The following is an 8,711-nucleotide window of genomic DNA, read 5'->3' as shown; positions in this document are numbered from 1 at the left end:
CTACAGCTTGCCCTGGCAAGGAGGGAAGTGGAAGGTCTGTGCCTGGATTTTGTATTTGATAGGAAATGGGATGTCAGCCAAGAGAGCCCATGCACACCTCCCCTGTGCCCTGCAGCCTGGCACCAGCATGGTCCTCCCTCCTGGGACACCCCTGCACAGCCAGCAGCACCTGCCTGGCTGGACAGCCACAGCCACAGGCACATCTCACTTAATTTACAAGGTGTAGCCTTTCTCCTTCAGCGGAAAAGCTGAATGGAGGCAACTTGTTGAGCAGAAGCATATTGCACAGAGGAAATTCCCAAAATGACACAAACATTTCATCCCACACAGTGGAGGATCAGTCTGAGCAGCTGAATTTAGGTTCCAAGGCAGAGCTCAGGCTCCATGGTGGTGGCTGGGAGCAGCTGCTCCCTGTGGCAGGGCTCACACTGCACACACAGAAGCCAACTCTGGCAGTGAGAAGCACGGCCTGCATCTCACCAGTGCAATGGGTTTGCATTGCCTGCAAGGAACAGCAACTGGAGCTGTGGGGTTTGGAGGAAAGAAAGCTCAGTGAGCACCTTATCACTCTCTATAATCACTCTCTCCTGCCCTAAAGGAGGTTGTAGTGAGGTGAGGTTTGGACTCTTCTCCCAGGCAACCAGTGACAGGACAAGAGAAGCAGGCCTTGAGTTGTGCCAGGGAAGGTTTAGATTGGATATTAGGAAAAATTCCTTCACTGAAAGAACTGTCAGGCATTGGAACAGGCTGCCCAGAGAGGTGGTGGAGTCACCATCCCTAGAGGTATTTAAAAGATGCCTAGATGAGGCACTCAGAGACATGGTTTAGTGGTGGACTTGCAGTGCTGTGATAATGGTTGGACTCAATGATCTTAGAGATCTTCTCCAACCTAAATGATTCCATAGTTCTAGGATTTAATACATTGCTGAAGGTAGTTTTTGAAATTTCTCTTGTCCTTTGCAGTTTCTTGGCAAAGCTGGTTGCAATGCAGAGATTGAGCTGGAGAGAAGTGCTCGCTCAGAAGCCAGTGTGGCAACAAGACCTTGCCAGTGCTAGCAGGATACCCATGGCATTCCTTCCCAGAAAATGAGCAGCTTAAACCTGAGAGACCAGCTACATCAAAATACAACTTGCTAATTTAGAAAAAATCCAATAACAAAAACCCAAGCCAATACCACCACCACCACAAACAGCATTGCCAAAACTCCCTCTCTAAATGTTCTTGAAAGGCAAAATCCTATTTTCACACAGTCACTGTTTACTCTGGTGAAAAAGAGAAACACCTTTTTGGCCACTGCCCAAAGCAGAGATCCTGATAACTGATACCATTCACCATGGAGTCAAAGTTTTGGCAGAGAGATTATATAATCAGTTTGTACCTGCAGCAAATTAAAATGCCAGATGTTCTGCAAGTGAATGAGAAATAAAATATACAAAATTACATGCAGAACACCATGTGTTTTTGGAAAATGTTTCCCAAGTTAAAACGTAACTGTGCAGCACTGCTTGGTTTCAGTGTTAGTGGAAGCCTACAGAGCCAACTTAGGTAATCATGGGTGTGACAAAGGCAATGTAAATTAATCCAAGTATTTCACCAAGAATGGGGAAAATCTGATTTAAAAATTTTCTGAAATGATTTTGTATAAATTTCTGCAAAGCTGTAACGTTTTCCAAGCTATCCATTAGCTCCAACATGAGGCAGAAAATTGTCTTAGTGCATTTCCTCCTGCCATCAGTGGGTACAGGTGCTTCCTAGATCTAAGCTGGGAGGTGTGAACTTCTTTCCACCCAGGGAGATTTTCACCTTCTGGTAAGACAGCAGCACAGCCAGCCATCAGCACAGCTCCAGTTTGTACCAAGCTGATGCTCAGAGATGAATGAGGGACACTGGAACACAGCTGGAAAACCAGGACTGGCCACACACAGAATGTCCAGGATCTCGCGGGTGAAGGCAACCTGCATAGCCTGTATCATAGATGGGATGTTCAGGGGAACACTGGATGCACAAGTTGAAAAGCTTGAGTATGTGTTTCCTTTAAGGGCAGTGGTCAAATTAACCACTATTAGTTTCTGTATGTTAAAGAAAGTGCTATTGCAGAGCCACAGGATACGTGAGGGAGGGGAGATATTTGAAACCTTGGACAGAAAAGGAAAATAATGAAATCCAAGCCTCCCACAGGGTGCAGGGAATGGTGAGGGTATAATTTCTGAGAAACAGAGGGCTCGTATCCACAGAGTGACCCCACAAGTTTTTTTAATATAATATATTCCTGGATAGATATAAGGAAAATCCTTTAGGAAAGTCTGCCTTGTAACAGGTTTTGACAAAACATTGCCCTGCATTCTTCCTATTGTCTCTTCTCTTCTAGAAGAAAACCTTTTGAAAGGTCATATTCTTGTAGTTTAGAGAATGAGAATCACAAACCCACCATCTAGTCTGCAATGCACTGTACTGCTGAGCACACTTCTTTGCCATGAGGAGTAGAACATGCAAATCTCTCCCCTTTTACAGCTTTCTCCCTCCTTTCAGTTTTCAAATTATTATGCTTTTAAAGAAACATGAAATTATTTCCTAGAACATATTCACTAGAACCAACCCCACTCCCTATGCCAGTGTTTGGAAACCACTGGTCTGTTATGATTAAGAAAACCAGTGGCGCATTCCCCTCTTCCTTTGTGTCCGTCCTATTTCCTTCCTGTAATCAACTCTTGGAGTCACCTTTCCACTTCAAACTTAGGTTTGTGCCCACGGCTATTTTTTAATGCTAGATTAGAATTTGCCTGGTGTGAAATTTCCATATTCATGATAAGAAGGGGAGGCTCTTTTTCCAAATGAATGTCAAGAAAAAGCTGCAAGTTCCCATGCAGCACTACAGGTCAGGGGGTAAAAACTGTAATTATATTAATTTATATATATATATATATATATATATATACATGTGCAGTAGTTGGTGCATGTGAATCAAAGAGAAGCAAGCATCAGCATTACTCAGCCAAAGGAAGTACTTAAGGGGAACAAGTCTAATCATCTCACCTAAATACTTGCAGCAGAAAGGGTGTGCCTGTACTGCACTGGGCTTTTAGTTGGCACCACAGTTTTGATGGGCTTTTTCTCACAACCACATCCAGTAACTGTGGAGCCTCACTCCTGCAATGTTTCATCTCCTGCTCCATCACCTGTAGCTGTCTGATTCTGGATCACAGGACAGAACAATGGTGTGCTTTACTGCTGTTAAAATGGGGCTCTGCCCTGAAAATCACTCTGAGCAGAAACTCCTTGAGAACTACTGGGAACAAACTTCACGAAGGGCCCTTGAAAATGTGGAGGAACAAGGCAAAACAAATCAGGATAAGGGTGACAAAAGGGTCGCATGTTGGGCTGATCAAAACCTTGCTTCTTACTTTGCACACATGATACTCATTCCCTCTGTTCCATGGACATTCCGTTCAATTTTACATATTTTACAGCAACGTGGCACATCAGATGTGCAGCAGGACCATGTGCACAGAGCACAGCACCCCCAGGCCAAGCTCTTTGCACACACAGCCCAATGCAGATGCATCCAGCCTGAAACTCATAAGCTGATTCCCATGATTTCCAGAGAGACAAGTTTTCAATTCAGCAAAAAGCTGGACTGTCAGCTAAGCCATTTATGGCAGCTCTCCCCATCTGCAGCCCTTCCCCCTGTGCACAAACCCTCTTTCTGCTCGTTGCTGCAGAGTTATGATCTGTTCCCACAGGGTGATTCTGGGGAGACAGAGCTTGCAGCGGGAGATATTATAATTGGCAATAATTCAGGACCCAAAAATGGGACACAGGCCATAGTTCCCCTTGATCTTTCCTTACAGCACAGCTAAGCCAGAGCTTCTATCACGCTATCTGTGATATTAAAATCTCTGATATTGGTCAGGCTCCAAAGTGATGGGGGGAACTTAAGAATAAACTTTCCAGTCAAATCTGCGTCAGTCTTTGTGTCAAAGTGTTCCTTCACTCATTTCCAGTCAAACAGATTTAAATCTGTGGAAGAATGAAGGCAAAAAAATAAAATCAAAGCAGTAAATGAGAAGGCTGCATACCAAATGCTCTCCTTTCCCTTTCTGAGAAATTTATGGATTGCAATAGCCTGCATACTGTGGCTAAACTGCAAATACTCCAGGAGAAAGCCATCCAAGGAAGTGAAACTGCTGCAGGAACACCACCTGGGTTGGCAATGATGATGGCAAAGCTCACCAAAACACATGACCTTGTCAGCATTCCATGGAGTGGTGGGTTGAAGAGTTTGCACAGCTACCTCCTGCCGCTCCCAAAGGGGTACAGAGGAGTCCATGGACACAGCCAGCCCTTGGGGCCTCCATAAGGATACACAGCAGCCCATGGACACAGCCATCCCCTGGAGCCTCCAAGGCTTCAGCTGTCCAGGTGACATTTCCCTGTGCAGCATCAGCACAGGGAAACATCACTTGGACAGCTGAAGCCTTAGCCAAAAGCTTCTAAGACACGAGTCCTGAGCAAGCTGAAACTGTTCCCCTCTTTGCTGTTAGGGAGAACAACTCTGATTTAATTGCTGGAAATAACCTGGAAGGTTGTCCTATTCTTAAGAGAGAAAAAACATTCTGAAATGTTATGTTTAATTGAATGAAAATCCATCAGAGCAAGAGGTTACTCAGAGAAAGGTGTTTCAGAGGTACAACCCTAGGAAGGCCACTGAGAGAGCAATTTGGAAGATATCTATTCAAGCAGTTTGTGGTTTTGGTTTTGTCTTTTTCCCTAGAGAATTATTGAGTCTAATACAAAATACTCCAACATAAGCAGAATTTCTGTGAACACCCCCACAAAATATAATGTAAGCATATCCATATGGTCCTGGCAAAGGGTGGAATGGACATCTGTCCTGAAAAATCCCTCATAGGTATGCTTTTTTGAAAGTTTAAAATGCTCCACATCTGTTTCCTTCCCAGCTGGCAGAAAACCCATGGAACTGCAGATCTCCTGATTTGTGAATCAATCTAAAAATGCATTACAACTTTTGACATAAGAAACCCAGCTTTGCACGCTCAATTGACATTTCATTTTCCCTTTGCCAGACTTGGGGTAAATGGGATCCTTTCAGAAGCCCTGTCTATACAACAGCCATTTCACATTAAACAGTCACGAAAAATTTCTGTTTAGCATTAGCACTGGAGGACACCTGTGTCTGGACAAGATGTTGCCTCTCCCTCTGCTCTCAATTCTGCATTGTCTGGCTCTTCAAGTAAAAATTCCAATCAACACAATGCTGAAAACAAGGTTTTCCACAGAAATTCTGCCCCAGGGTAGCAGCAGAGAAAAGAGAATGCCCACCCATAAAGGAGTGCTGCTCATATCCACTCTGGAGCAGAGGAAATGTAGCAAGAGCAGCTTTGGCATACAGGGAGTGGGCTGCTCTGTGCACACACATCACAGCTCTGTTTGCTCCCTCTGCTTTTGCTGTCAGATGGAAAACTTTTTGCCTGCTCTGCTAAAGCCAAAAGCTTTGGTTATAATTTTGTTTGTTTCTGGGGGTTCTTGGCTTGTTTTCCTGAGCTATGAGGTGAGCCCCCAAGCCTTCCAGATGTAGCAACAACACAGAGGTTTGTTCCAAGCTCCTTTTACTTAGGAAATACACAGTTTTTGAAGTTCCCAGCTCTATTGTCAGTGTCCTCCCAACACCAGATACTCATGGTCAGAGTACAAAATTCCAGGGATTTTTATACTTACATCCTAGATAGCATTTGAAGCTGTATCTGTTGTCTGATGCACACAGTTTATGACCTTCCTCTTCTGTGATTTTCCTGTATCCAGCTATAAGTGCATAGCAGGGTGTGAGCAGACTTAAAAAGGAAAAAAATTATTGCCAGTACAAGGACTGATCTCTGATAGAGCTGTGGAGGGGGATAAAAAGCGGGGACATACAAAGAGATGCTAAGTAGATTAACAAGAGTGCATTTAAAGGAAGCTGACAGAACTCTAAAGCAGCCCTGAAAGCAAATGTCTCCTCTTGCTTGCAGCCTGGGAGGGCAGTGACATAGGCAGGGTGAGGAGCCTTGTGTTGTGTGACAGAGGATTCAGAGCAAGGTCAACTGGCAACACAAGCAATGCCCAACAGAAACATGGCACTGCTGGAACATCCACAGAGGGAACAGAGCACTCCAAGAGCTCTCTGGAGCACTGGGCTCACCAGACAAAAACATTTTCCAGAGATAGGAACCTAAAGGCACTTCTCAAAAGATAAAGCTGGGACAAGGTAACTGACTATGATTCAGCCAGCCTACAGGAACTTAGAGAAAGTTGTTTTTATTTTTTACAAGGAACCAACAAGTGTGGTGGCTACCTGAGAGCAAAAATAATGTGACCCACAGAGAGCTACACAGCAGAGGCTGCTGACAAGGGACAGCTCTGCTGGAGATCACTTGGTTGGTGAGAGCCGGGAAGTGTCCAGAGGTCCCCTTCTGAAAAGGATACTGGGCTGTAAAAATCATGAGGACATCCCTTAAAGATGTAGGCTCTTTGTAGATTTTTGGTTCCCTAGAAGAACTTTTTGGAAGAAAGCTGTTTTCTAGAAACATTTGTTAAAAGTAAACCCCAGCAAAAATCTCCATAAACTTCCTTTCTCAAACCCACCTTTTAACCAGCCAGTACATCCAACAGAAGTGATATAAGTTTTTTATAGACTTTAGCACACAGACAAAAACTAGAAGAGGGAAATTTGGGGTGTGTGTTGGGGAACCAGCATAGGAAACAGCTCTGGTAAAACCAGTTCCACCACTGCCCCTCCTCTCCCAATCCTCTTGCCTTACCATTCTATTGGGAAGGCTTCTGTGCTCCTAAACCTTCTTAATTTAACTGTGAAGTCACCCACATCTCCCTTTCATGCCAGAAAAAAAACCCCAAAAAGGCCTAGAGCACCCATATCCATTATCCATTTGATGCTTGCATACGTGTATCTGCACACAAAGCCACCCCATGCATGTTAAATACATTAAAATGTGTACACTGGCCAGGGTTCTAAAGGGTATAATCCTACTGTAAGCAGTTTTTCATTCTCAGTTGATTAAAGTATTAGTACATAAAACATCTGTCAGAAATAAAGATTAGGCAATGGGCTTGGACTTGTTCAGGAGGAAAGCAAACATGCAGCACAAATATCACTCAAGTAAAATCCACCTCATGTAATAGTAACCCTTCCACTGCCAGGAGCCCACATTTTATTACCATGAGGCTGTGGAAATGAAAATTTTTTGGTTGGTTGGTTGGTTGGTTTGGCCATGCCTAAATTTCACAAGGACATTCTACTTACTTCATCCTGATTCAGCTGAAATACTGCACTGAAGGAAATATTCACGTCTTACGCAATGAAGAACAAAGTAGAAAATCCAGCATATTGTTCAGTGCAGACTAATCAATATAACAATCAAAATCAAATTTTTGTTCATTTTCATAGACAAAATCAGAACCATTGCTCTCTAGGGATGATTAAAAAAAGTAAGAAGTTAGACCTTGACATGCATCATATGCAAAAACTAGTACTTGTTATTTATATAACAAATTATATATATATATATATATATATATATATATATATATGAGAGAATTCCAGCCAGATCAAACCAAAGAAACCCATCATTCACCACTACCCAGCCTGTTCCTCACCTATCCTGAAGCCTCCATGGAGAAGTAAAACCCCATATGGATATGTGGTTATATTCACAAAACCCAGTATCACTTTATCTGATTCACCCATTTGGATGCAGATTGCAAGAATCTATAATAAACATAGCACTCTTTAACTTTCCAGTGTTTTACTACAAAATCATACAAACATTTTAATACAGACTTCAAGTTTTCCATCACGTAGTTATAGTTTTATGCCTTCAGGGCTGCTTCCACCCTGAACTTCGTCTCCACAGCACAAACACCATCACTGCAGCTTCCTGAACTGACAGCTGCTGTTGTCCCAGGTGAGCAGTGGGCACTTGGAAGCCCTGTCCCACCTGCATCACTAAGGAGGACTTGAAGACCAGCTTACCTGCTCCACAGGAAGACTCCTGCCTTACTGAGAATCCCAGGAGAGGAGGCAGCAAAAGCCTTGAGCTGGAGAAAAAGGGAGCAGAGAGTAGAAAAGCACAGCACTCCACAGCTGCAGGTGTGCTGGGAACAGCACAGCATGACCTTGGGACATCTGCATGTTGCTCATGGCAGAACATTCTCCTGGTGTAAGCATTCTCCTGACAATTTGGTGGAAGAGTCAAGGTTTCCAGTCCCACTCAGGGTGGCAATGGTGGTGTTTGCTTTTCCTTTAAGTGAGGATAAACATGAGGTATTTGTCTTTCTTGCAGGTTTCTTCCTTCTGTACCTCACCCTCGCCTTTTGTGAAGGGCAGAAACCAGATGCAAGAAATGGAATGATTCAAAGCCTTTGAAAAGATGGAATCTCACACACAGAATATGTTCAGCATACTGCGACCTTCTGCACCTGCAGCTGGACAGAGACTATGAGGAGTGGGGAAACATTGGGGTATTTAATACATTACAGCCAAAATAAATCTGTACTTCTCTCCTGACTTCCAGAAGAAAGCTTCTGGGCAGAACCCTGGAAGGAAGACTGCACTTTGCAGCAGGACAAAAATCTGTCTGTAACACTCTACCACTCATCAATTACCTACAGAAGGATAATGCCAGCTGTTCATGAAAAA

Source organism: Geospiza fortis, unplaced genomic scaffold, assembly GCF_000277835.1.
Source record: "Geospiza fortis unplaced genomic scaffold, GeoFor_1.0 scaffold41, whole genome shotgun sequence".
Taxonomy (NCBI): Eukaryota; Metazoa; Chordata; class Aves; order Passeriformes; family Thraupidae; genus Geospiza; species Geospiza fortis.
The sequence above is the reverse complement of the archived record's forward strand: the minus strand, read 5'-3'. Positions refer to the sequence as shown.